The 18571-nt window shown below is 41.0% G+C and overlaps 1 protein-coding gene and 1 non-coding gene across 11 annotated transcripts in view; both read right to left on the bottom strand.

Moving 5' to 3' along the window:
- Positions 1-18571, bottom strand: part of NFIB (nuclear factor I B) — a 442099-nt gene that overhangs the window by 334163 nt on the left and 89365 nt on the right. The gene's annotated exons all lie outside the window — the stretch shown is intronic.
- Positions 15486-15557, bottom strand: TRNAH-GUG (transfer RNA histidin (anticodon GUG)). Its single transcript has one exon. It is a non-coding gene; the product is annotated as a tRNA-His (tRNA).

Here is an 18571-nt window from a genome sequence, read left to right as displayed (position 1 = left end):
CCTCTTGTCTCAAGGCTGACTTAATTGCCATAATTCAATTAACATGCTTCCACTAATTATATAAGCTTTTAAATGACAGTTCAACAGCAGCACCACTGAGAGTAAGCCAACTTTTTTCATTTTTAACTTAATTTTAAATGAACTATAAGTAAATTGCATTGATTTCTTTTTCACATCCTGCCTGCAACTGTTTTGTTGCAGAACTAGCACATAATTTTTAAACTCTTGATCTTATGTAAAAGAGGCATTTAATACCACATGAAATAATGGTAGTATACATAAATATAGAGAAGTAAGCTTTTTCTTTCCTCCCTCCCTCCCTCCCTCTCTTCCTTCCTTCCTTCCTTCCTCCCTCCCTCCTTCCCTTCCTTTTTCTTCATAGATGACAGTTCTAACCAGATGTTAAATGAGATAAGTAGCAGTCACACCAACGGAAAGAACATTTACTTTCCAAATGCTTGACCTAGAAACGGTGTCTTATACATGTCAAGAAATATTTGTTAACTTCATATCAATATTAATTATTGGATGAGATGCTTTGGACATGATAGAAAAAAGTTGAAAAGGCATCAAAGCCCTGGTCCCTGATCTCAAGAGTATAGACATGCCTTCAGGAGATAATACGTAAGTATATGAACATAACAGGTCATTCAAAACCTAGCTGGAATTTAAGATACTAAAGGAATGCATAGCATATAGTATATACTAAAAATATAAAAGGAATGTAATGGATACTAAGAGGAATACATAGTATACAGTATAAAAATGGTAAATCAGATTACCTCTTCCACTGAGGAAGATAAGAAGATGGGCTATCAATAATAGTTAGCATATCTACATATGTAGATATGATATGAGATATGAGATCTCTACATATGAGAGTTGACAAATGTAAATTGCCTGCTACAAACCAGTGGACAGTGGATTTATCACAACTGGAAACATTTCAGCAAAGCAAAGGATGCCATACTAGGATTGGGCAGGTGCTAATTTGCATAGCAGCACAGATTCATTTTTTAAAAAATAATTTTTACTGAAGTATTGTTGATCTACAATGTTGTGTTAGTTTCAGGTGTGCAGCAAAGTGATTCAGATTATATATATATATATTTTAGATTCCTTTCCCTTATAGGTTATTACAAAATATTGAGTATAGTTTTAGCACATATTCATTTTGAGATACCTTTAGAGGTGACATCCAACAAAAGTATATATTCTTTGCACCAAACCATACCCAGTTTTTGTATCTTTTCATGATTTTTGATTGAGTAAAAAAAATATATAGATGTCAGAATTTTTATAGCTATTTAAGACTCTAAAGTCAGTTAATCACAGAAGAATTAGAAGTAATATTTTTTTTCCTGAAGGTTATTTATTCCACTTTTCTACTTAGCACTTCATTTTATTCAGATCAAAATTTTCTCTTATGTGTTTTCAACTTAATAATGTTACAGGAAGTATGAAAAGTATAGGAAAACTCATATTCCCATTAATGTTATCAGATAAACTGGCTGGTGTCAGCTCAGTTAGTTGAAAAATCAAAAGAGACATTTTAAAATTTAGGTAGCTACCATGCTATGCAGGGTTATGACGGCAAGACCTTGGCCCATGAGGATGGGACTAACCCCTACCACCCTCAGGTCAGACTAACCATCACTTCCTTGTGGAAACTGTCACCTCCTCCCCACCCAGACATGAGGCCTCTAGGTATTGGCTACTTTTCCCTATAGAACACCGAACACTTAAAACTGATGAATTTCAAGCAATCATTGAGTGTTAGCTCTTCCCAATAGGCCATGATCTCCCTGACCGTCAGTAGAACCTGTTTGCTCACCACCATATTTCCAGTCTGGCATGTATTCTAAAAAGTCTCCTGTAAACATTCTTAGGGAGTAAGAAGAAGAAAGTAAAGCTCCTTCCTAATTCTGCTAAGGTCCATGTATTCATTGTGCACCTTTCAATTGCACCTGATAAACATCCAGCTTGAACTACTTTAAAATTTAAAAGTCAGTAAGGCTTATAGGCCAATAGGTTCTTAAAACCGAAAAAGTATTTGCTAAAATTGAAGGGAGGGGAGGCTGGTAGGCACATTAAGCAATGATGCTCACAGAGTCTCCCAGCCTGGTCTGGAAGCAGCAGAGGCGTTTCCACAGTTCTGGATTCTCAACAACAGTAGTCTTGGTATGGATGGCTTTTATTTTATTTATTTAAGAGCCATAGGGATTCATGGCAGCTCAAATTACCACTCCTATCTCTAACGACTCTTTCCTGAGGAACAAGTATGCCCAAAGAGCAATAGCAATTTTACAAATTAATTCAAAGGGTGCTACCAATATAACTACTTTTGATTGATTGACTTAGAAAATAGAAAATAATGCACATATCATGTTTTGTACTTAGAAAATAGAAAATAACGTAGAAAATAGAAAATAACGCACGTATCATGTTTTGTACTTAGAAAATAGAAAATAACGCACGTATCATGTTTTGTACTTAGAAAATAGAAAATAACGCACGTATGTTTTGTACTTAGAAAACAGAAAATAACGTAGAAAATAGAAAATAACGCACGTATCATGTTTTGTACTTAGAAAACAGAAAATAATGTAGAAAATTGAAAATAACGCACGTATCATGTTTTGTACTTAGAAAATAGAAAATAACGTAGAAAATTGAAAATAACGCATATATCATGTTTTGTTTTGAGGAAGACTGAGAGAGCAGGAGTGGCAATAGGGTTAGGAGCAAAAAGTGTTCTAACTTCATTCTTTCTCTTTTTTTTTTTTTTTTTTTTTTGCGGTACGCGGGCCTCTCACTGTTGTGGCCTCTCCCACTGTGGAGCAGAGGCTCCAGACATGCAGGCTCAGCGGCCTGTGGGATCTTCGCGGATCAGGGCACGAACCCATGTTCCCTGCATCGGCAGGGGGACTCTCAACCACTGCGCCACCAGGCAAGCCCTGCTCTAACCTCATTCTTAAGGATGCTTTATTGCTCCTCTACATGAAAGCACAGAGTGGCCAGTAATATCTGATTCTTCTGGGGCCCTGGAACTCCCTACTGTTTTCCTGTGTGCTCACGGTGTTTTCTCACACTGAAGCTACTCGTGTAAATCAATCCTGCTTACACAGAGATGTGTTTGATGAGACGGATTTTTTTCTTTTTGAGTTATACTTTCAGCCCACATGTGGCTGCACATGAAATATCAAATTTTTCCCCCTTTTTCACTTTGCGTGTCGAGTCAGGCCTCTCCTCTGTTTACACAAGGTCAGAAGAAAAGTTTGAGGAAGGTAAAAGGGTCGCTGGGCCCATTATCCCAGGGGTCTATGGTTTTCTCTTGCCATCTCCTCTCATCCATCATTGTCCCCCCCCAAGGAACTCATCTGTATCCCCTGAGATTTGGTTATTTTTCCTACATAATGCTCCTTTTAGGGAACCTATTTTAAGATCATTAAGTTCTCTGCAAAGCAGTTTTGCCAGAACTTTCCCGTTGATCCCAATTTTCTGTCTACTCAGATTCTGTTTTCTCTGTTGAGGCCGTGCAGGGAATATTCTTTCTGATTGTGGGGAATGGTACAGTAATCTTACACCATATATATTTTTATACTGAAAGTCATAAGATCTTTATTTTGCATTCCTTAACCATGAGCCGTCATCCATTTCCCATCCATCACAAGGGCAACTCAGGCCGGCCTGCTTCTCCACCAGAGAGTTCCTGGGAATTCTACCTCTCATTTTGGAATAAATGGGGTTATGCTTGTTTGTTTATTTTGGTATAAACGCTTATAATTTCTAGCGTCTCCAACTGTCTAATTCCAGGTATTTCATGCTTCTAACACTGATGTCACAGCTCTTTCCATTAAAAATAAGCACAGGGTTTGAGAGAGTAGAGAGAGGGCCCAGTTAGGAAACAAGAAATAGAGACACAATTGCCTTAACACTTTGCTGACTTAAGGTGGGATGGAGGGATAGAGGTATTCACTGATTCTGGGGACAAAGAATGTCAGCGTCTTTCATCCCTATATTCTGCAGGACACTGTTTCCAGAAGATGTGAAAAACAGTGCTCCATGGTCAAATAACTTTGGGAAACTACGTGTTCCCAGAACACGTATATTAAGGGCTCTGATGGTTTCCCATTAAACAAACCTATTTAACCTTGTTTAGCTCAGCATCCCCTAAATTTATTTGAGCTTGAAACACTTGTCACAGTTTACCCAGAGGTGACCTGCAGAATGACATTCCTTGGACTACCCAATTAGAAGACAGAGAAATACAATTCTATTATCTTACAACTGATATGCTCTTGGTAGATATTAAAGACATGAATTTAATTTCCTTCTTTTTTATTATTTTTTAAATTTATTATTATTATTATTATTTTTTGCATTACACGGGCCTCTCACTGTTGTGGCCTCTCCCGCTACAGAGCACAGGCTCCAGACGCACAGGCTCAGCGGCCATGGCTCACAGGCTCAGCCGCTCCACGGCATGCGGGATCTTCCCGGGCCGGGGCACGAACCCATGTCCCCTGCATCGGCAGGCGGACTCTCAACCACTGCGCCACCAGGGAAGCCCTAATTTCCTTCTTAAATCATTGCTTCACTGCATCTCTCAGAGACTTGAGCCAAGGGGCTTATTGACTCAGAGGCCGATCTCTGAGGGTAGGTTCTTGGCATCTTGAGTGAGATAATGGGCAGGAGAGACAGGCATTATAGAGAGGGAAAGGATTTTTTAAAATTCCTTTACCTCCACGTTGACCTATCTGGGGGTTAGGTTTGATGGCCTGGGTAGAATTTTACCTAAGGGACATCTAGGTAGGAAGAAGAGGTGGAGAAGGGAAGTCCACTCTTCCAGGTCTGCCAGCATTGGGGGGATAATTAGAGAGAGAGGATGAAGGGTGAACTGATCAGGTCTGTTCCAATTTCCCCTCAGGAGCCTTTGGACTAGAGATGAGGGAGAAGACTGGGTAAATATGGAGGGCTCAAGTCCCTGATCCCTACCTAGGAGACATGGTGTTTAGTCTGTGGTGTGGACAGGCAGAGCATCTGAAATGAATTTTATTGCTCTGCTCTAGGTTTTTGAATGACATAGATGACCCACCAATTCCCATAGTACTCAGATGAATTGAGACTCAGTGAGCCTTCCATGGGGCCAGATAGGTCATGTGGCAGAGGTTCAAAGGGATCCTTAGCGCCCGAGAGAGCCAGGTCGTGGCTGAGTCGGCCAGGAAGGGCCACGAGAACCTGACCAAGGTGAAAGGAGCCAGAACACAAGGTTCGCCACCATTGCCTTCAGCACGTGCCCCAGCAGGAATAGAGGGAAAAACAGGGATGCTGTGTGGTCTATGACCCCCTCCCTGAACCCCCAAAATATCACATGAGCCCTGCGACTTGCCCCAACCATGCACCTGAGGCCACCGTGTAGAGAATTTGGGGAAAAGGGGCAGAAGTAATGAAGACTGAGCATTAGCTATAGGGAGTATTTACATCTGGGGATTGGACTAAAATTTAAACTGAATTGGGCAGTTAGTTATTTCCTGCCTTTCTACCCATAGGGTGGGGCTTATAAGAAAGGCCAGATTGATAATAAGCAATATAAAGAGACTACATTTTCTTTGCACATCTGGATTTTAGTGTGATCGAAATTTCAGATATTGCTACATGCTTTTTCTGTGCGTATATTCACAAAAGCTTATCTCAGGCCACCTAATCCCCAGTTTTACGTCAAACTGCAGGATTGCCATAACGTGTCGAAAGCTTATTGTGTGGAACCGTAATATTGGTTTGCTTGGCTGTCCGTCTTATTGCACCATGAGCTACCTCACTGCACAGGCCTTATTTCATTCATTTTCCCCCAACACATAGAATAACACCTTAATAGAACAGATATTCAGTAAGTGTTAGTTGAAATGAATGAATGAGTGAAAGAATGAAAGAAAAATGCTCAGCCTCTGCATCTCAGTTTGTTTCTCTGCAGGGGGGAATCTCACCTGGGTAGTCCTTTCTTTTAATTTAAGTATAGTTGATTTACAATGTTGTGTTAATTTCTGCTGTACAGCAAAGGGATTCAGTTATACATATATATATACATTTTTTATGTTCTTTTCCATTATGGTTTATCACAGTATATTGAATATAGTTCCCTGTGCTATACAGTAGCCCCTATGTTCATAGCAGCACTACTCACAATAGCCAAGACATGGAAGCCACCTAAATGTCCACTGACAGATAAATGGATAAAGAAGATGTGGTACGTATACACAATGGAATACTACTGAGCCATAAAAAAGAACAAAATAATGCCATTTGCAGCAACATGAATGGACTTAGAGATTATCATACTAAGTGAAGACAGACAAAGACAAATACCATATGATCATTTATATCTGGAATCTAAATACAACATAAATGAACCTATCTATAAAACAGAAACAGACTCATAGACATAGAGAACAGACTTGTGGTTGCAGGAGGTGGGGTGTGGGAGAGGGGTGGATTGGGAGTTTGGGGTTAGCAGATGCAAACTATTATATACAGAATGGGTAAACCTGGGTATCCTTTATGATGACAGGAAGAAAAATGAGCTTCCTTGGAGAGTTTGGTAGCAGCCATGTTTCTGTATAGGCACAACATCCTTTCTTCTTTTCTTTATCTCTTTCATCTGTTTTCAACGGCTTACTTTCTTTTCCCTTTGCTTTTCTTCCCTGGGAATGCTTTGGAAATGAAGGTGATACTGGCTGGGAGGATGGAGGAGTGGTCTTGTCCGGGAGTGTTCCCAAATCCTCCTGAACTGTGACTCAGGAAGAATCTTAAATTTATATGACAAAAAAAAAAAATTATATGACAATTTTGGGCTTAAAGGAAAAAGAGAGTCTTCTGTTCAAAGTATAACCTTGCTAATCTCTAAATGACTTTCCTGTCGCTGCCTTCATCTTGTACCCTCCCCCCCTCTACCACCGTAATCTCTGTAAGTGAGATACAGGCTGCATGTCTTGTTTATATGGCTTCTGTACCTCCTCTGTGTTCCCACGAGGCTTTATGGTGACACGTTCTGATGGATTGTAATCAAATTTATGCCTATTTTCTCCTTTAGATTGCAAGCTCATTCAGAGCTTGCTTTGTCTTCATTATTGCATCTTCATGTTTTACAGTATGGGCATTTAGTATATGTTTGCTAAGTGATTAAACTAGATAGCTTATGATTCCTTAAAAGCAGGAAAAAGAAAAACTTACTTTCCAATGCATATAGACCTTTCTGTTTCCTGGCTGCTTCATCAACCCTAGCAGATGTCATAGACTGTCCACCCTTGCCCTCACCACTCCTCTAGCTGAAAAGATGCTTGGGTATTTCAGGGAGTGCCCAGGAGGAAAATTAGAAATAAGTCCATTTTTATCTTTTCGCTTGACTGCTTTTATATGTGCCCTGTCCTGGGAGCCTCCTAGAGTTCCTAAAGATGCAGAACTCCCAAGTTGCTAAATGGCGCTGGGCTCCCTTCAAGACTCACTGCATTAGATCTGGGCTGACACCCAAGAAAGATGGGAACAAGGTTCCCTCATTTCTGCTTATGCCCTTCCCACAAAAACCGGAAGAGATGAGTGTATTGGTAGCTTTCTCTGTAAGAATGCTTGACCCCTTTTGGGTCTCAGTGCCAAAGGGAAGCTTTCTCTAGACTCCCAACTAGGGACTAAAGATCTATGTGTACTGGTATCATACCTGTGGCTTTCCTTTTCAGAATCTTATCATGCTGCATTGCAAGAGCCAGTTGACTTATCTGTTTTTCCATTATCCCGAAAGCTCCATGAAGACAAAGATACTGTCTATTTTGTATACTCTTACCATCTGTTTACCTATCATTATATCTGGCATATAATAATAGTAATAATTTAGCAATTATGATAATAATAATAGTTACAGTGAATACTGTACTTTTTCTGAACCAGACAGTCTTCTAAGTGCTTTACCTATACTAGATCATTCATTCGCGCCTCACAACAACCCTTTGAGGGAGATACATATGGATAAGCGGAGGCACAAAGAAGCTTAGTAACTTGTCGAAGGTCACCTCGCAAGTAAAGGGTAGAATTGGAATTTCAACATATGAATCTGCTTCCATAGCTCATGTGCTTTACCACCAGACCACTCCAGGACACTCACTCGATTACATGGTACTGTACTCTACGTTGAAACTCTGGGTAATGGGCTCATTTGTGGAAGCAAATGTAGTCAGACTGGCCTGAGGACACCACTTGCAGGGCCCTGAGGGGACTCCCAGCATGTCAGGGAGCACAGAGTTTATGAAAGGAGCAGGGAGTGTGAACAGGACGTAGGAGTATAGAAGAGTAGATGGTTCAAGAACCTGGAGGAAAGTCAGGGGCACAATTAGAGGCTCATATAAGTGGGGGGTTTGAAGGAGACAGAGTTAGGTCTAAAGGAGATTTTTGAATAAATTTCTACGTTAGGCAGTCTCTAGAATTCCCATACCACCTCTTCTAGAAAACCTTCAGTAAGGATCTACATTATGTTTTAAATTCGGCTCTCTTTAAGTGAGACCCCTCACGAAAGCTGGGAGTCTTACTACATGGAGTTCCAGAATTGACTCAGCTTTTATAAGCAGTCTGTGAGGTGTGTGAGTTCATTGCTATAGCCTCAACCTTGTCTTTGCATCTCTTGGGGGAAGAATGAGGAGAAATGGTGATGGTTGGCACTTGAAACCAGCTGTATTTAGGATTTCTGAACAAGTTCACTCTTGTTTTGGAGTTTGGGATACATGTATTCACGAAACTGCGAAAGGGAAAGAGGGGAGGAAAGGATGAGATGGTGCGGAAATAAGAATAAGAGAAAGTGAGGGAGGATGTAGGAAAACCCGCGTCTTTGATTTGTATTGTGTGATTTCTGAAACTGCTCCAGCCTCGATAAATCTACAGGATTTATGTGGCTTCATTAATCACATTTTCTTTTGAAATGGAATTTTCTGCCTCGGAGCCTTTGAACGTTGACGTCCAAATACAACATATTCTTTTAAAATCACCTCTGGATAAAGGCAACACTGTTGGGGTAATTCCCCCAGATTGTAGGCGGAATCTGTTTGGTCCTCAGATCTTGATGATAATATGCTGAAAATAGAACTTCCCTTCAGAGAACAGAAGAATTCTGGTATGATTAGGATCCCAGTTGCAGACACCCTGAGCCAGGAGTCCGTGGAGAGAGAAAAAAAAGAAAGAAAGAAAAAAAAAAAAAGCCCCTTGTCTTTGATGACTAACAACAAGCAGCGCCATCTAGTGGCAACTCATGTTTATCTTGGAGTCGGCTTGACCTTGACCTCCCCGCTTAGCTCTTTGCTCATTATCAAACAAGCAGGAGAACAGAAGTTCATCTTTCCAGTGGCAACGTGATCTGAAATCTGATGGAAGGGCTTAGGTGAAGACACGAGAGTGTTAAAATTGCTGCCGACCAGAGGTTGCATGCAAGGCATGTTTTTTGGTTTGTTTTTGGAGGGGTTGACTTTCGAATGCTGGTAAGTCCACAAAAGCGACAGAGAACAAAATTTGTGTTCTCTGGAATCCTTCCCTTCACTGTCACCATCCCCGGGAGTCACACCAGATATGCATCACCTTATCTAACCCTCATATTCCCCCTGTTTTGCTAATCAACCGAAGCACAAAGTGGTCAGGTGCAAAGTCAAGCTGTCAGAGCAGCAGAGGTGGGATTTGAACCCCCATCTGCCTAGAAAAGCTTTCGCTCTGATTCAGCTTTTGTGGGAATTTTCCTCCGCCAGTCAGTTCCCTGGAAGGCCCACGTTTCCAGGCCTTTGCCACGGATCTTCAGCCTTTCAGGGTGATGTGATTGAGATAAGTCACAGCACCGTAGAACAGGCAGGGGCACCAGAAAGGTGTCTCACGCTTCCTCTCGGCTGAGCTACGGAGAGCAGAAACAGCCCACACGTCGTCTCTCAGGGCTCGGATCCTGTGGGTGAGGTTGCTGCACCTGATGGTGGACACGTGCTCTCTCGCTGCAAGTCACCACCAGCTGCCACTCCAATGAGCTAGGCCACCTCCTGCCTCCACTGTGGGGATGGCAGCCACACCTCCAGCCATCATTTCTGCCCCACACTGCTCCCTTAAAGTGAATTCCATCCGTTCGGATGTGGTTCTAAGAAACCATTTTCTATGCATTAGTGTATTTTTATTGCACAAAACCAAACTTTACCTTCTTTATAATTAGGGACTAGACAGATATTGATTTTGAAATAATGAAGTACTCGTTTGATTACCAATTTACTTGAGGCTTTTCAACGGATGACTTGATCAGAAAAATAAATGTTAATTTGTTTTATTTATGAAAGCTCACTAAAGTATGGAATAGAACATAGTGGAATATAAACTCTCTTCAATTCAACAGGTTAATGATGGAGATTAAGAAAACAGGTCTGGCCTACTCTAGGCTCTCTTAGAGAGCAAGAGAGAGGCATTCAGCTAAAGCCATAAGCTTATGGTAATAAAGCAAGCTTATGTAGCTCTGAATTTTTAATTTAGCTACTCCATTACAGCTACACAGGTAAAATGTTTTACTTGAGCAAACTCTGTAGGCCACTGCAGCTACACCAACATAAGGGACATAAAGTAATAGGTTATACAGAGAATTAACACTTCCTCTTGCTATTTTAGTTGATGCCTAAGAAAAGACGACAAAGGAGGTTTCCTGACTTTTCAATAAGCAAATTATTTTACAATTTGAATAAACAAATCTAAGCGATAACAATGTCCTTGATTGGTGAGAGCTACAGCTGCCAAAGCCATGCGATCAAAACAAGGATTCTGTTATACTCTAATGTTTCATCCATAATGTTAAAAAGTTGTCAGGGAGTCTAGTTTGTGAATGACTTACTTTTGCTCTGAAATCCTTTATAGTTGACATTTTGGAGAGCCATTTTCTGAAGGATTAGATCAGAGTCACTCTGATTTTCCATCAGCAGGTATTGGCTTTGGTATAAAAGGCAGGCAACGTGAGCATGGAAGTAACAATGGGGTCTGTTGAGATATCTGTAAAATGCTTTTCAAAAAACTAAAAGCACATATTGTCTCGAAGTTAATATAATTAAAAATTAGAATTAATTTCCTCTGATAACTCAGGCTTTAACATTTCTGAAAACCAACTTGATATGGGTTTTAGAACTAAAACTCAAGTTTTTTCAACATCAGCAAGAAGTAAAGATAGGAAACCCAATGTCAACAAACTCTCTGTTGATGAAAACAACCCCTGATTTTTATGACCCTCGGTCATGGTGACCACGTAAAGAGGGGTGAACCAGGATGGCAAACTTGAATAAAGATCTGGTCACTGAGTGGACTCTGACTTGTGCTACCCCTGGTTTAGAGTCTACACCATCACTTTTTAAAATGTCTGAAACCATGGCGAGGACCCTGTTTCTTAATGGAAATCTCACTCTAGACGTTCTACCCATGGCGGCCGGGTGGAGGAGGAGGACACCACGTGGCCCTGAATGAATAAGAATAAATATTATTTGTTGCAACCCTACTAGGTGCCAGTGTTGCATTTGTATTACGAGCCTCAGTACTAAGTGTGTTTTGTTTATTTGTTTGTACATTCCTCTTTTAATTCTTGCATTAACTCCCTCCTCTTTATTTATGTGAATCTGAGAGCTTAGGTAACTTGCCCAAGTTCAAGTAGATTTTTGCCTGCAGAGTCAGAAGACTTTGTGCTCTCTCCTGGCCAGGCTGGGAAAGTAGTCACCAAGGGCAAGAAAGCACCCGCACCCTTTGGGTGACACAGAGCAGGGAGAACATGACGTGCTCGCTTGCTCAAGCAGTTCCTCCGACTATGTCCCTAAGCTCCAAGTTGAGTCCACAAAACTGTCATATTCTGAAACCCTCCACCATCCGCCCCCCAACTGCTTTTCTTGTTTCACAAGGTAATAGAGATGTTAATAGTTTGGGAACTGAACTCATGGTTCTGTGGAAATAGACAGCCACCAAATGGTGGGTCTAGGAATGCAGTGGGAAAATAGTGAGGTGGTCCCAGGGCTGGCAATTCCCTCACTTTGGGACTGGCCTTAAGACAAGGCAAGGGCACTCTCTGCGCTACATGACTCTGTCCCCATGGACATCACTGATTGGCCCAGTAATGGACACCTGACCCAAACCAAGCCAATCAGATCTCTCCCCAGAATTTTTTTGAATAGTACTTAAGGGGCTTTCCTGCAGGCAGCAATGCTGTAAACGTTAAGATCAGGAATTGCTGCTGGTTGCCATGTTTCCTGCCATGTAGAAGTTAGTTTGAAAATGTAAGGCCAGACACTATCAAAATCTTAGAGGAAAACATAGGCAGACCACTCTACCACATAAATCACAGCAAGATCCTTTCTGACCCACCTCCTAGAGAAATGGAAATAAAAACAAAAAGAAACAAATGGGACCTAATGAAACTTCAAAGTTTTTGCACAGCAAAGGAAACCATAAACAACATGAAAAGACAACCCTCAGAATGGGAGAAGATACTTGCAAATGAAGCAACTGACAAAGGATTAATCTCCAGAATTTACAAGCTGCTCATGCAGCTCAATATCAAAAAAACAAACAACCCAATCCAAAAATGGGCAGAAGACATAAATAGACATTTCTCCAAAGAAGATACACAGATTGCCAACAAACACATGAAAGGATGCTCAACGTCACTAATCGTTAGAGAAATGCAAATCAAAACTACAATGAGGTATCACCTCACACTGGTCAGAATGGCCATCATCAAAAAATCTACAAACAATAAATGCTGGAGAGGGTGTGGAGGAAAGGGAACCCTCTTGCACTGTTGGTGGGAATGTAAATTGATACAGCCACTATGGAGAACAGTATGGAGGTTCCTTAAAAAACTAAAACTAGAACTACCATACAACCCAGCAATCCCACTACTGGGTATATACCCTGAGAAAACCATAATTCAAAAAGAGTCATGTACCACAGTGTTCATTGCAGCTCTATTTACAATAGCCAGGACATGGAAGCAACCTAAGTGTCCATCGACAGATGAATGGATAAAGAAGATGTGGCACATATATACAATGGAATATTACTCAGCCATAAAAAGAAACGAAATTGAGTTATTTGTAGTGATGTGGATGGACCTAGAATCTGTCATACAGAGTGAAGTAAGTCAGAAAGAGAAAAACAAATACCGCATGCTAACACATATATATGGAATCTAAAAAAAAAGGTTCTGAAGAACCTAGGGGCAGGACAGGAATAAAGATGCAGACGTAGAGAATGGACTTGAGGACACGGGGATGGGGAAGGGTAAGCTGAGACGAAGTGAGAGAGTGGCATGGACATATATGCACTACCAAATGTAAAATAGATAGCTAGTGGGAAGCAGCCGCATAGCACAGGGAGATCAGCTCGGTGTTTTGTGACCACCTAGAGGGGTGGGACAGGGAGGGTGGGAGGGAGGGAGGGAGACGCAAGAGGGAAGAGATATGGGGGCACATGTATAACTGATTCACTTTGTTATAAAGGAGAAACTAACACTCCATTGTAAAGCAATTATACTCCAATAAGGATGTTTAAAAAAAAAAAAGTAAAACGTAATACCAACCTAGCAGATGTCCATCTCAAGTGGCCCACTGTTTTCCCTACTTTGTAATGCGTTCGGTTTTAGTTTGCCTGGTGAATCTTATATCAAAATGTGTGAAAATCGCAACGTTGTCCTTTTGGGATAAACAAAGGAAAGAAATAAAAGTAACATTGAAGGGGAAAAAAAAAAGAAGTTAGTTTGAGAGAATAAAGACAACATTCAGAAAGAAATGTGGGATGAGATGGAGAGAGTGTGTCCTGATCATCTTTAATAACCTGGTTCCTGTTGTTTCTGAAGGCCCCTGGTACCTGTGCCTGGATCTATGCCTCTCTTTAAATCAGTACATGTTGTGTTTCTGTCACTCGCAACCACTGGATTCTGGCTGACACAACCTCCTTCCTCAAATGATTAATTCATTGCATTTTCAGTCTCCTAACAGAATACAAAAAGCCTTGGGTTGGGCTTATTTTTTAAGCTGTTTTAAATTAAAGAACAATTGCAGTTCAGCTGTCTTCTTAGAAGCATTATTAGTACCAGCCAGCTGAGGAGGTCTTGCAGACTTGAGGCAGAGGCCAGGCGAGGCCCTTCGGAGATAGGAAGGCAGAATTTGTGAGAAATACGAGGCTGAGGGGTGGGATGGGGAGGTTTAGAGAATAAACCACAGGAAGAAGAGACCTCAGAGTGGAAAATGGTTTTGGAAGTGAGTCGTGGAAGAAACAATAAATAGACATATATATATATATTTTTTTACTTCATGACAGTCTGAGGCCAATCTTTCTGAGCCCCTAATCAAATAGAAATGGCTCCTTTTTTTTTTTTTTTTGGAAGAGAGGGGCGATATTCATTGTAATTTTTCTAGAATATTATTTCTAAGAATTCACTGACTCTGGAATTTCTAAGAATTCACTGACTCTGGTCCTACCCTCAGCATATATTTTTCTTTGAAATTGTTTTTAGTGTTACATAAATGACAAACATGAGCTTTTGCTCAGTCATCCATAAAATAGGGCCTACAGGCCTTAAGCACCTTCTAGTGATCCTTCATTTAAAACATGGCGGACTATAATTTTAGAGCAGTAAACCTCATTATAACATACTTATATTTGACATTTTCAGGCTGTATTGTTCACGTTTTTCAGTCCTGGAGAAAGGCCCATTAAAGCTGTGTTCCTCACATTAGTTCAACATTTAGCCATTTATAACACAAACCCCAGTCTTTTGGAAAATGTCAATTAAAAAGTTCCACCATATATGGACATTATTTATTGCTTGAGCCCCATTGTCTACTTATAATATGCCCTTTATCAGACCCAAATGCCCACTTCATGGAATTTCGTTTTGAGCAACAACTGACTTCTTACATTATCCAATGAGGCAGGAAAGTTAAATTACAGCCAGTTCATATCATAGAAACAAAACGTTTCCTGCAATTACTGATAAGGGACAGTTCATTTTCTATCTGTCATCCTGAAAAAAACCTCCTAACAACAATTCATGCCTGGTTAAACAGGATTTCCACATCTCCCGCTGACATCTTTCCAAATAATTCAGGGTTGTTATTACTGTACAGCCCTGGCAAGGCTCAAAAGCAAGCAGACTTGACGAGTCTGCTCAAAGCAGAGCTTAAGTAGTTGTAATTAATAATAATTACATGTCCACTACACTCCAGTTTTATCATATTATCCCGTCAAGGCAAATAAAATAACCCACATACAACACGCTTGCAACAGGATTCGGGCATTAATGAAGCCACTCTGCATATGTCATCTCTCTAAAGTTTAAAATATTTGTAGCAGTTTCTGTTTTATTGATTTTTATTATTCTATGCCTGGTTGCAAAATGTTGTGGGATGGGCTACAGCTTGGGACCTGCGCTATTCTCTTCCAAAAGCCTTCTCCTCTCCTGCCGTGACTCGGATTCGAACCGAGGTTGCTGCGGCCACAACGCAGAGTACTAACCACTATACGATCACGGCGAGCTACAGGGGAGCTGAGCGCCAGGAGTCCTTTAAGAGTCACTGTGATATTAAAATCTGTGGAAACACTGCCATCTATTGCCTAAAGATGTACATTTTCTTAATATTGGCAAAGAGGAGCAGTGTTTCAGTAATCTCCAGTTATTTAAAGGAACAATAACAAAGTGTCTGAACATGAAACTAATATTGTCTCCTTGGCTGACGGGCGCAATTGTATTACGTAAGATTCACTGGAGTCACCGTCAGGAAACGATAATCTAAGTAACAAGGCTGAGAGAACCCAGCCTGTTCACTCAAGCTTCCTACTTTTAACCAATAATGAATATAGATTTCCCACCCCGAACTGCCACCACCAATTACGCTGCATTAAATGACACATGAACCTGAGCCTCTTTTGTGGTTTCTCCACTGCTACCCTTATTTCCATGTGCTTAGGCAGCAGAGACATAAAAAATATGGCAAGAACAAAATGGACTGAGGACTGGAGAGAATCAGGGAGGCTTGTTCTGCCCTATTAGAGGAAGCCGGGGTGAGCACACCCTGACTGAGGAAAGGCCTTCTTTCAAATCCATTGGTCCCTAAAGGTTTTTTTTCTTTCTGGAATATTTGTCTTAAGCCACAGTAATGTCAAAAAAAAAAAAAAAAAAAAAAAGCTTTCTGATAACGTTAGCAACCCACCACACAAAGAAACTGGAATGCTCCATGCTAAATAAGTTTCAAGGAGACATTTTAAAGAAATTTCCTTGTTATAAAAAAATTAAAGTTGTCTGGACAAGCTATCCCCCAAGGTTTGAAAACCTTAAAAGGAAACACACAGAAAAACCTCTTTCTAATCACTGGATTGTAATCGGGTGTCTCCTTTAAGCCTTCTGAATGGAGAGGCCCTGGGAGCAGCTGGGGCTAGTTGGCACTGTGTATGGGATGGCAAGAACCGAATCCATCTGTTGGGTGGCTGCCAAGAGCTCCAGTGCTTCTGGAAGGAGGATATTTCTGCAGATAAAAGCTTCAGACACAAATGGTCACTCCCTCCCTCACTCCCTCCCCTCTGATCATCTATGGCCCCTTCTCTATCTTCCTTCAAACTCTCACAAATCCATTTTTCTTCCATGGTCACAAAGAAAACTATTGCCCTGAGTTCCTGAGCAAGCCTTATACATTCTGGGCAGGAAGCAAGGCAGTGCCCTATGGCCTGAACAGGAATGCAGGTGGGGGAATTTGCTAAGAGGTCAGTCCGTGGCAAGAAGGCAAAGCAAATCTCCTGGCTGGCAAAGGGGAGGTTCCCGAAACACCATCATTTGTGTACCACTGTCATAATTTTTGCTATAGGCGCATACCAATTGAACAATAAGGGAAATCTCTCTCTTTAAAAAAAAAAAAAATCAACTCACAGAGTACAAATTGTGGAAACAGACTTCTAGAGTCTAATTTTGGTTCTGTCACTAAGTGGAGGAACTTGGGCTGCTTCTTGAACCTTTGTGCCTTGGTTTTCTCATCTGTAAAGTGGAGATAATAATGGTAACTACTTCATAGAATTCTTCTGAGGACTGAATAGGTGATGACATGCCAAAAACTTTAAGTAGACCTGTCACATGGTAAGCACTGTAGAAATGACAGTTATATTATTTTGTACCATTCCATAAATTGAAAAACACCATATCATGTTCCCTAAATAGAGATCACTATGAAATAAACTATGAAAACAAAACAACAGAATTAAATTCTAGCCAGATATTCTGAGCCCAAGTCTTGCTCTCAGTTAAAAAGGAAGGGGGCAACAGTAGGAGAGATGTTAAAAAACGTATCAGCCTCTGATCAAGGCTTCTCTTCGACTCATCTGAATAACTGGAAGAGATTTGAAAAGGGAGTAACTTTCTCTTCACAGGATGCAATATTATGAAATGTCACAGTCATTACCACCCCTGAGATTACCTCACACATTGCATCTGTCAGGCTAGGTTATGCTATGTGACAACCCCCAAATCCCAGTGGCTTCGAATAAGAAAAGTTTTCCCTTGCTTTTGTTCCATGTTCACTGCAGGGCCCTGCTCTGCGTCTCCTCACTCAGGGACCCAGGCTAAGGGAACAGCTACTTCCATGAACATTTTTTCATTGCTTTACAAATGGAAAGAGAGCTCTGGAGTGTCTGGAACCAGCAACTAAAAGCTCTTCTCAAAACTCATTGTCTAGAATGGGTCACGTGACTCTGCCCTGCTACTAAAGCGCCAAGAAGAGCACTGGGCCACGTGCCTGGAAGGCAGAGTTGGAAATCTTAGGTGAACAGCGTTCCTGACTTCCAGCCATGGCACTAGTGGAAACGCCAGCTTGGAGAAGTCTGGGAGGCTGTATGTCTAAAGGCAGACATGACTGTGGAGCAGGACCTCCGAACATGAGAGAGATTCCCAGCTTCTGGGTTCACCAGGTAGGGCTTTTCTTTGGCATCTGTATGGGCTTCCCGTTTAGTTGATGATGTCAGTCATCTTGTGGTGGACTCTGAAATATTCCTGCCCATTAAAGAGGAATATGGGCTTCTGAACAGCTACCGGGCTTTTCTCCTGACCATCACTGTCTTCTTAGGGATATACATTAAGATTTCTTCTACAAGCACCAGTACGTACAACCCACTTCAAAGGGGTAAATTGATGGAATCAAAACATGGTTTCTGATGGCATTTCCAACTTCTTTGCAATCTACCAGGTGATTATTTTTTCTGACTTTATTATGTCAACACTGATGTTATTATCACTCTCCCGCTAATATATCACTCACAAAGACTTGTTGGGGACCAACTATAGTCCAGTCATTTTTCTGGATCTTAAGGATTCAACAGAGAATAGGAGAGACAAGTATCATTATTTCATGCAGTTTTGTTTAGTGAGACAGATACAGGTGAATAACAGATGAATAACCAGATGGACTATATGAGGTGATGTCATGGAAAGGAATACATATACACCTATATGGCTTAAAGTTAGTTTTCAAGCTAGACTGAAGTAGAGAAAGCCAGGGAAGGCATA

The sequence above is a fragment of the Orcinus orca genome, chromosome 6 (genome assembly GCF_937001465.1).
Source record: "Orcinus orca chromosome 6, mOrcOrc1.1, whole genome shotgun sequence".
NCBI classification, from domain to species: Eukaryota; Metazoa; Chordata; class Mammalia; order Artiodactyla; family Delphinidae; genus Orcinus; species Orcinus orca.
Note: the sequence above shows the minus strand (reverse complement) of the source record. Positions and strands in the feature narration are given on the sequence as shown.